Here is a 9,534-nt window from a genome sequence, read left to right as displayed (position 1 = left end):
TGTTTTTAATTGTTAATTTAAAATTAGATAATGTTAAGGACACAACAAAGGTTTGAACCAATGTTGTCATATACACAGGTCGAAGCAAATGTTTTTATTGGAGCAGGCATTGTGCGTCATTAGGGAAGCAAAGGAGATGGCATTTGATCTGGGCTCTGAGGAGCCAAGAGTTTGCCAGATAGATAATAGGGCAGTTGGGAGAGATTTACAAGAGGAGGGCTCAACAGCTGCAAAGGCAAGGAGGTGTGAGGGGACAGGGAGCGGTTTGGAGCATCTTGAAGTACAAGATGTAGCTATGAGTGTTTGCATTGCGGGGAGTGAGGGAGAAAATGGAACAGTGAGAGAGGTGCTTCTTTTAGAAATTGTGTAGCTACTGGTAGCCCAGAAATATCAATGGCTTAAACAAGATGGATGCTTATTTCTTGCTCACATTAAAGAAATCTGGAAAGCAGCAGTTTAGAGATGATATGGGAAGTCCACAATGCCACCAGGACCAGGACCTTCCAATTTTCTGCACCACCACCTTATGCATATGGCTGCCATCATCCAGATTGCCTCATGGTCCAAGGTGGCTGCTGCAGCTCCAGCTTAATGTCCACACTCCAGGTAGGAAGAAGGAGGTGGTGGTGTTGGGAGGGAGCAGAGAAAAGGGAACATGCCAGTTGTCTGTGCCCTTTTTAAGGAGCTTTCCTAGAAGTTCCACCCTACAACTTCCACTTACATCTCATTGACCACCAGTTGCAAGGGAGGTTGGGTAATGAAGTCTTTTAAGTGAGCATATTTCTGGCTCAAAATTAGGGCTATACAACTAAGGAAGGAGAGAACTGTTGTTGGATAACAATAAGAAGTCTTTGCATTTTAAAGTAGGCCCTGTCAGGAGAGCTCTCGAATGCTCAGTTCCTTGGCCTCTATCCTCTGGGCAGTAGGGGGTCGGTTTTGAACAAAGTGGGATATGCAGACCCTCCCATGGCAGTCACGTCTTAGATGTGCCTTCCTTGCCCCATAATCTAGGTTGTATGCTCTCCTAGAACTTGACTCCTTTCTTTTAAAGCTTTTTGTCTTGGTTTGTAATATATTGTATTAAGTAGTGTAATTATAAATATCTCCCTCCTCCACTATACTATATGTATCAGGCAAGCAGAGGCTGTGTTGGTTTTGATTGTAGTTGTATCCTCAGAAGCTAGCTCAATATTTGTTGAACAAGTGAATGACATACTTTAGAACAGTTGTTTGAAACATAACACCTCTTCTGGGGTGTAGAGAAAAGGGAAACCTCCCACACTGTTGGTGGGAATGGAAATTGGTGCAGCCACTATGGAGAGCGGTATGGAGGTTCCTTACAAAATTAAAAATAGAGTTACCATATGATCCAGCAAGCCCACTCCTGGACATATATCTGGAAAACATGAAAACTCTAATTCAAAAAGGTACCTTCACCCCAGTGTTCATAGCAGCACTATTTACAATAGCCAAGATGTGGAAGCAACCTAAATGCCTATCAACAGATGACTGGATAAAGAAGATGTGAGATAGATAGATAGATATGCGATGGAATATTATTCAGCCATAAAAAAGAATGAAATAGTGCCATTTGCAGCAACATAGATGAACCTAGAGATTATCATATTAAATGAAGTCAGACAGAGAAAGACAAATATCATATGATATCACTTATATGTGGAATCTAAAAAAAATTGATACAAATGAACTTATTTATAAAGCAGACTCACCAACGTAGAAAACAAACTTATGGTTACCAAGAGGGAAAGTGGGGGGGGATAAATTAGAAATTTGAGATTGAAAGATACATACTACTATATATAAAATAGATAAACAACAAAGTCCTACTGTACAGCACAGTGAACTATATTCAATAATAATTCAGTAATAATCTTGTCATAACCTACAATGGGAAAGAATCTGAAAAGGAATATATATAACTGATCATTTTACTATACACCTGAAACATTGTAAATCAACTATACTTCAATAAATTTTAAAAAACACCTTGGGGGAGGGAAAGTATAGCTTGGTGGTAGAGCACATGCTTAGCATGCATGAGGTCCTGTGTTCAATCCCCAGTACCTCCATTATAAACAAACAAACAAACAAACAAACAAACAAACCAAATTACCTCCTCCCCCCAAAATGAAGACATAAACTAAATTAACAAAAACCCACCTCTTGCATCCTCCTGGAAGTTCTCATATCTGAACTCGCCTAACTCTGGTTCAAGAGTTCTTAGTCTTGGGTCCAGGGACCCTCAAAAGGTTTGTGGATAGAATTCATGCCATCCATGAATTTGGATAAGAAAGAAAAAAAAAATCACATCTTCCTTTTCACTAACTCCAACTGAAAACTAGCATTTCATTCCATTTCGTGGCAGATTGTAGGTTCCAAAGATGCCCTCAACAGTATCTCCCATTCCACACACTCTTCTGCCATTTCCCCATTAAGAGATGAAGTCCGTGTCTCTACACCTTGAACCAGGGGGACAACCTTGCTCAATAGGGTGTCAAGGAAGTGAGGTTTTGTGAGTTCTGAGGCTAGGTCATAAAAATACCACGCACTTCTGCCTGATTCTTTTGGGACAAATGCATAAAACTCAGCCTCTGCGTTGTGAGGAAGCTCAGGAGTCCATGGGGAAGCCCACACACAGAGGACTTTGGGGTCCCCCAATCCCCAGCCCCAGGTGAGGTAAGAAGCAACAGCCGGGATCAACTCCCCAGTCAGATGAGTGAGCCATCTTGACCAGGAGGCTCCCCAGTTCCCAGAGGAGATGTCTCAGTTGTTGCTTCACGGAGCAAAGATGAGCTGTCTCCGCTGATCCCCACCCAGACTGCAGATTCAAGAGAAAATGAATGATCACTATTGTTTTAAGCCACTAAAGTTGTGCTGTGATTCCTTACATATCAGTAGATAACTCATACAATTATGAATGTAGGTAACGAGACACAATCCCTGTGCAATCCCTGTGACTTTGTTTATTCTGGAACCAATTATTCCAGTGATAGAAATCACAGCTATGCCCCAACCACATCACAGCTGTTGCAGATATCTGAAATATTATTTACCCTCCTCACCACTTGGAAATTACAGTAATTACTAGACCTGCTGCTAGTCTTTGTTATTCAGTATGTTAATCAAGAAGCAAAAGTATTGTATCAAAGAGAGATCCTTTAAATATTTTTAAAAGTGTGTTTTCATTGGTTTGTCTTGTAATCGTATGAATTTCCTTTCAAGTATTTACACATCATTTCAGAAGGTAGTGTCAAAGTATAATTTTCAGAGAAATACTTAAAAACATGATCCATACAAATGTATTGTAAGCGCATGTCAAAGATTCACGGAATACAGTAACGAGAGAACCAAAGTGCATGTGCCAGGCACGAGGTCCTGGGTTCAATCCCCAGTCCCTCCATTAATGAATGAATGAATGAATGAATGAGTAAATAAATAAACCTAATTACCTCCCCCACAACAATCAATCAATCAATCAATCTTTAACAGCTTTATTGTGGTATGGCTCCTGTACGGTAAACTATACACATTTTAGATATACAATTTGATGAATTTTGATAGATGTACACACCCACAAAACCACCACCACAATCAAGATAGCTAACATTTCCATCACTCCCCAAGAGGTACATTTTTCAAATTTCCAATTTGTCCCTTCCCACTCCCTTTACCCTCTGGTAACCATGAGTTTGTTCTCTATGTCTGTGAGTCTGTTTCTGTTTTGTAAACAAGTTCATTTGTGTCCTTTTTTAAACATTCCATTTATAAGTGAAATCATATGGCATTTTTCTTTTCCTGGCTTACTTCACTTAAAATGACAATCCGTGTTGCTGCAAATGGCATTATTTTATTCTTTTTAATGGTTGAATAGTATTCCATCATGTATATACATCACATCTTTATCCAGTCATCTGTCAATGGACATTTGGGTTGTTTCCATGTCTTGGCTATTGTAAATAGTGCTTCTGTGACCATTGGGGTGCATATTTCTTTTTGAATTAGTTTTTGTCTTTACTGGCTATATGCCCAGAAGTAGGATTGCTGGATCATACAGTAAGTCTATTTTTAGTTTTTTAAGGAACCTTATACTGTTCTCTATAGTGGCTGCACCAATTTCCATTCCCACCAACAGAGCAGGAGGGTTCCCTTTTCTCCACACCCTCTCCAGCAGTTATCATTTGTAGACTTTTTAATGATGGCCATTCTGACTGGTATGAGGTGGTATCTCATTGTAGTTTTGGTTTGCATTTCTCTATCAATTAGTGATGCTGAACATCTTTTCGTGTACTTGTTGGCCATTTGTATGTATAAAAAAACGAGAGAACCAGAAAGACAGACTTGCTTAAGAGCGGACATGAGAAACTGATGGAGAGATAGTGAAAGAGAGAATTCCAGAGGGAGATAACGGAGTTAGAGACAAAAACAGTTCATGACTCAAAGGGCAAAAACGTTGGGGATGGACTTTCTACTTGAAAAACAATCATTTCAATGTATTAATTTAAAACAAGTCAACATCTAATTTTACAGATGGGAACTCTCACTCAGTGATAAAGAGTAAGTCAAACGAAGGAACCTTCCGCTAGAATAGGGGTTGGCAAATTGCAGCCCTCTGGCCACATTCGGCCCACTGCCTGTTTTTATCAGTAAAATTTTATTGAAACACAGCCATGCTCATTCCTTTCTTGTCTATGGCTCTTCTTGCTCTATAGCAGTAGGGTTGGGTGGTGGTGACGCAGACCACATGGCTGCAAATCCTAAAATATTTATCTGGCCTCTTACAGACAGAACTTTGCCTCTCCATCCCTGGTGTGTCAGAAGACCCTTAGGTGGGCTTATTAACGCCCTAGCACTCCTCTGTGCACTATGGTTGCCTCCGGTCACTCAGTCACTTAAATGTAATTGTGTAGGGATTCTGGGGGGCCATCTTGGAGGCTGCCTGCTGTAATCTGGGGTCCATAATTCACAGTGGCAAATGACTAATTATCATAGGGCCCTGTTTGTCTGTGACACTCAACTCAGCTTTCAAAGCTGTAGCTGAAATGGTCCCCACTGGCCAGTGACACCCCTCACAACGCCCAGGGGACCATACTGCTCTGTTCCCCGGGACGTCGATGCCCTTTCAACATCCATCCAGTTGTCCCCGTTGTTGGTGTCGCGATACCATGTACACATACACACCGTAGGCGGAGAGAGCTGATGGCTACTCTGAAGCTTTAGTAAGTTACACAGTCTTATATAGCAAAGAAGAATGACAAGGGAAACGGTTAACAGGCAGCGTCTGGCTCAAGGTCGGAAGTTCCTTTATGTTTTGGTAAATCATGTTCGTGTTGGCACCAGCGAGCCTTACAGCTTATCAGGGCGGAACGTATAAGAAACGGCTGCTTCACAACATTCTTCTTGGACTCAGGCGGCTGTGCCTGTCTTAGGTTGCCCCCCTCTGGGGATCTCACCCATCCTTGGCTAGCCAGCCTTCTCACCTCTGAGTCTGTAGCTTTTTATAACTTGTTTACCATTCCGGCCCAAGGCTCATTCCTTTGTTCCCACAGTCGGGGGCCTACACCCGTGTCACCTTCTGGCTTTGTGTTTGTGTCTTTCACGTCTGTTATTAATTGAAATGAGGCAGAGTCTGCACTCTGAATGCAGAGAATGAAAAGTTGTGGGTTTTACTGTACCTTTAATATAAAGGGAAAAGAAGAGGGTGTTGGTTTGACAAAGGCATCTCATTAGGTATGCCTTTCAGGGAATTCAGAACTGGCAGTTAATATGATTAGCAGATATGAGAAGTCACAGGCATAATTACTTCGCAGGGTAGGGCCCAGGGACACAAGGGCTCGAGTTTGGTTTTGTTTTGTTTTGTTTTTTAAAAATCTGGTGCTAGCTAACTGGTTTGTCCACTTGGAATTAATTCACCAAGCTGTCTACTTCTGAAATGCATTCTCTTATATAGGTAATTTGTAGTTCAATAAAAACTTAAAAAGTTTGTTGCCAGGAAAGCAAATTATCAAATAAGATAACTAATTAGTGTCTCAGGTTTTTTAGAAACAAAATTGCCTGGTGGTTAAGAGCATGGGCTGTCTGCCTTTGAATCCCAGCTGTGCCACCAAGGCTGTGTGGCTTTGGGCAAGTTACTTGACCTCTGTGACCCTTCATTTGTACAGCTATGAAATGAGATACCTACGGGGCAAAATTGCCTGAGATAAAGAGTAAAGCATTTAGTAGAATAGTTGTCACAGAGCAGATGTTGAATACATGATACCACTGTTGTTTTTGCTTTTGCCATAGTTGTGGTAAACAAAAACCATTTATCCTCATTACTAACTCTCTTAATAGTACGACAGCAGGGTCCTGCTGTGGAGCACAGGGAACTATATTCAATATCTTGTAACAGCCTATAATGAAAAAGAATATGAAAAGGAATATATATGTGTATAACTGAATCACTCTGCTGTACACCAGAAATTAACACCACATTGTAAGTCGGCTATACATCAATTTTTAAAAAAGTACATATTGCTCTCTGATATGATCCATCCACTTATTGATTTACTTGATTACTGTCTATCTTGCGCCCCTTCATGCACTAGAACAAGTCTGTTTTGTTCATTGCTGCATCTGCAGTGCCTAAAACTGTGCCGGCCAAGCAGCAGGTGCTCAATAAACACTGATGCAACGAATGAGTGTAGAAAAAGTGACGGGGGGAGGGTGTAGCTCAGTGGTAGAGCGTGTGCTTAGCATGCACGAAGTCCTGGGTTCAATTCCTCAATAGCCCCCTTCAAATAAATAAAAACCAAATTACCTCCCCCTCAAAAATATAAATAAATAAATAAATAAATAAATAAATAAATAAATAAATAAATAAATAAATAAATAAATAAAAAGAAATGAAAGTGAAATTCAACTTGTCACTGACCAGTAGTAAAGCTCTGATAAAACGATAACATTTGGTAATAACGAGGGTGCGGTGAGACAAACTCTGCCCTTCTGTGCTTTTTGTGAACAGGTGGAAATTATTTTAACCTTTCTAGAAACTGACTTGGCACTCTTACCCAGTAATTCCATTTCCGGGACTCTATTGTAAGGAAATCCCAAAAGATCTGCACAAAAGTTTATGCACAAAGATATTCTCTGTTGCATTATTTGTATCAGTAAAAAACAACTGGCTACAACAAATATTTGTAATACTAAGTTTTATACATTTACAGCGATAAGCTTTAGAGGAAAGGCTCTGTAAATTACGGAATAGCAACATTATGGAATATTAGGCAATCATTTTAAATGAACGGGGAACATGTTTTTATGACATATTAAGTAAAAATAAGCAGAAGGCGGAAGTGCTGTGTGATGTACTCTCAACAAGAAATGGAAGAAAACTATTCATAATTTTAAATTATTGGAAGAATCCATAACAAATAACCGGGGGCAGAATCACCATGGTTTCTCTCTTTTTTTATATTTTATTAATTTATTTTTTAATCGGAGTATAGTCAGTTTACAATGTTGTGTCGATTTCTGGTGTACAGCATAGTGATTCAGTCATACATATACATATATTCCTTTTCATATTCTTTTTCATTATAGGTTACTACAAGATATTGAATGAAGTTCTCTGTGCTATACAGTAGAAACTCTCTATCTATTTTATATACTGTAGTTAGTATCTGCAAATCTTGAACTCCTAAGTTATGCCCACGGTTTTTCTTTTCATCTTTTGGTTATCTATAGTTTCCAAACTCTCTACACAAACATGGATGCGATTTTTTTCAGTGCCCACAAAGAAAGCAAATCATTTTCAGAGGAGAGTGTTTGCTTCCTCTGACTGGTCAGGAATTTAGTTCCGGAGATGGTGGAACTAATCCAAAATGCAGAAATGGCGCTGGGCACAAACACAATTATCCCACAGAAAACTTGGCAAAGAACTCAACATCTAACCATAGGGAATTGGGGAAGTAAATCATAATCCACCCATAGAAACTCGGGCAGCCATTAAGAGTTATGTTTATGAAAAGCCTGAAGCACCATGGCAAATGTTTGTGTTTAAAATCATCTGTAAAACAGCAAGATATAAAATGACATATGCAGGGGGAGGGTGTCGCTCAGTGGTAGAACGCACGCTTGGAAAGCATGAGGTCCTGGGTTCAATACCCAGTACCTCCGTTAAATTAAAAATAAATAAATAAATAAATAAACCTAATTACCCGCCAAAAAGGGCTGCGTAAAAAAATGACATATGCAATATCATTCCCTCTGTGAATATATATATACATAAAATCTCGTGTTACATACAGAGGGAAATATATATATATATATATACACACACACACATATATACACAGAGAAGATTTTATATATATGTATACAGACACATACATAACATAGAGGCATAGAGAGGATTTTACATACGCAGAGAAGGAAATGAACATATATATAATATAAATGTAAATTTTATATATAAACATAAAATATTCATTACTATAAATATATAAAATGTATATGTAAAATTATACAGATGAAAAATATACATATATGAAATTAGGAAGCAAAAACAGGATGCTAACAACACAATTTTACAAAGACAAAACCTGGAAATAAACATGTTAGACCGCTACTCCTGGTTGTTTCTTGGTGGATTAATCTTGCTGCTTCAACTTTATAGGAAAAGCCCCTCAGCCACTGGACGCCTCTCCCTGGAGACCAACTTTGTCTGTCAGATGTGTCACTTCATAGGGTTTCCCCCCCCCATGTATTTCCCACATATTTAAACCTTTATAAATACAGACTTCTGTAAGTTTTTTTTCCACCTAAACCTTGTATATCGTATGAATCGTTCTGCAATCTGCCTTCATCACTTCATAGGCTTCAGAAAATTTATTCTGTCAGAAGCACCGCCTTGGGAGTTTAATCGGCTGCCTCGCATCTCATAGAAGCGCGGACTCCCAGTTTATTTGACGATTCCCTTATTGGTGGCACGTGGGTCGTTTCCAGGGCTTTTGCTGTGACACACAGCGCGGTGAACATCCTTGCGCATCCTGCCGGGGGTTCAGGTTCAAGTATGTCTCTAGGGAGATTCCAAGAAGTGAAAGTTGAGGAGGAAGAGGGCGCACGTTTAAGGGTTCCGGGGGCCCTACATGAAGACTGCCCTCTCCTCTTCCTCCTTTTTTGTAATCGCCAGGTTTTCCGTTCTGAGCCTGTTATTTTCATGAAAACAAAAACCAGGCGTGATTTCGAAGAATGCGACTTGCAGCCCATTTTCTGGGAACCAGTTGAGGATCCCCCTGGACTGATAAGTTACCTGCATCCCCCTCAGGTGAGCTCCCAGTGTGTTGAGGGTGACCTGGTCCCACCTCAGGTCTGAGATGGAGGATCCAGGTCCCAGGTGCCCTGCCCCCTCTCTACCCAGCAAGAGGCTCAGAGCAGAGTCTGGGAGACCTGAGATTGCCTACTCTCACCCCATTTAAGGGGGCAGCTCACACTCCCTCAGGGAGCGAGCCGGGGAAACTGAAACTTGTTTTCTCT

Source organism: Camelus bactrianus, chromosome 9 (genome assembly GCF_048773025.1).
Source record: "Camelus bactrianus isolate YW-2024 breed Bactrian camel chromosome 9, ASM4877302v1, whole genome shotgun sequence".
Classification (NCBI taxonomy): domain Eukaryota; kingdom Metazoa; phylum Chordata; class Mammalia; order Artiodactyla; family Camelidae; genus Camelus; species Camelus bactrianus.
Note: the sequence above shows the minus strand (reverse complement) of the source record.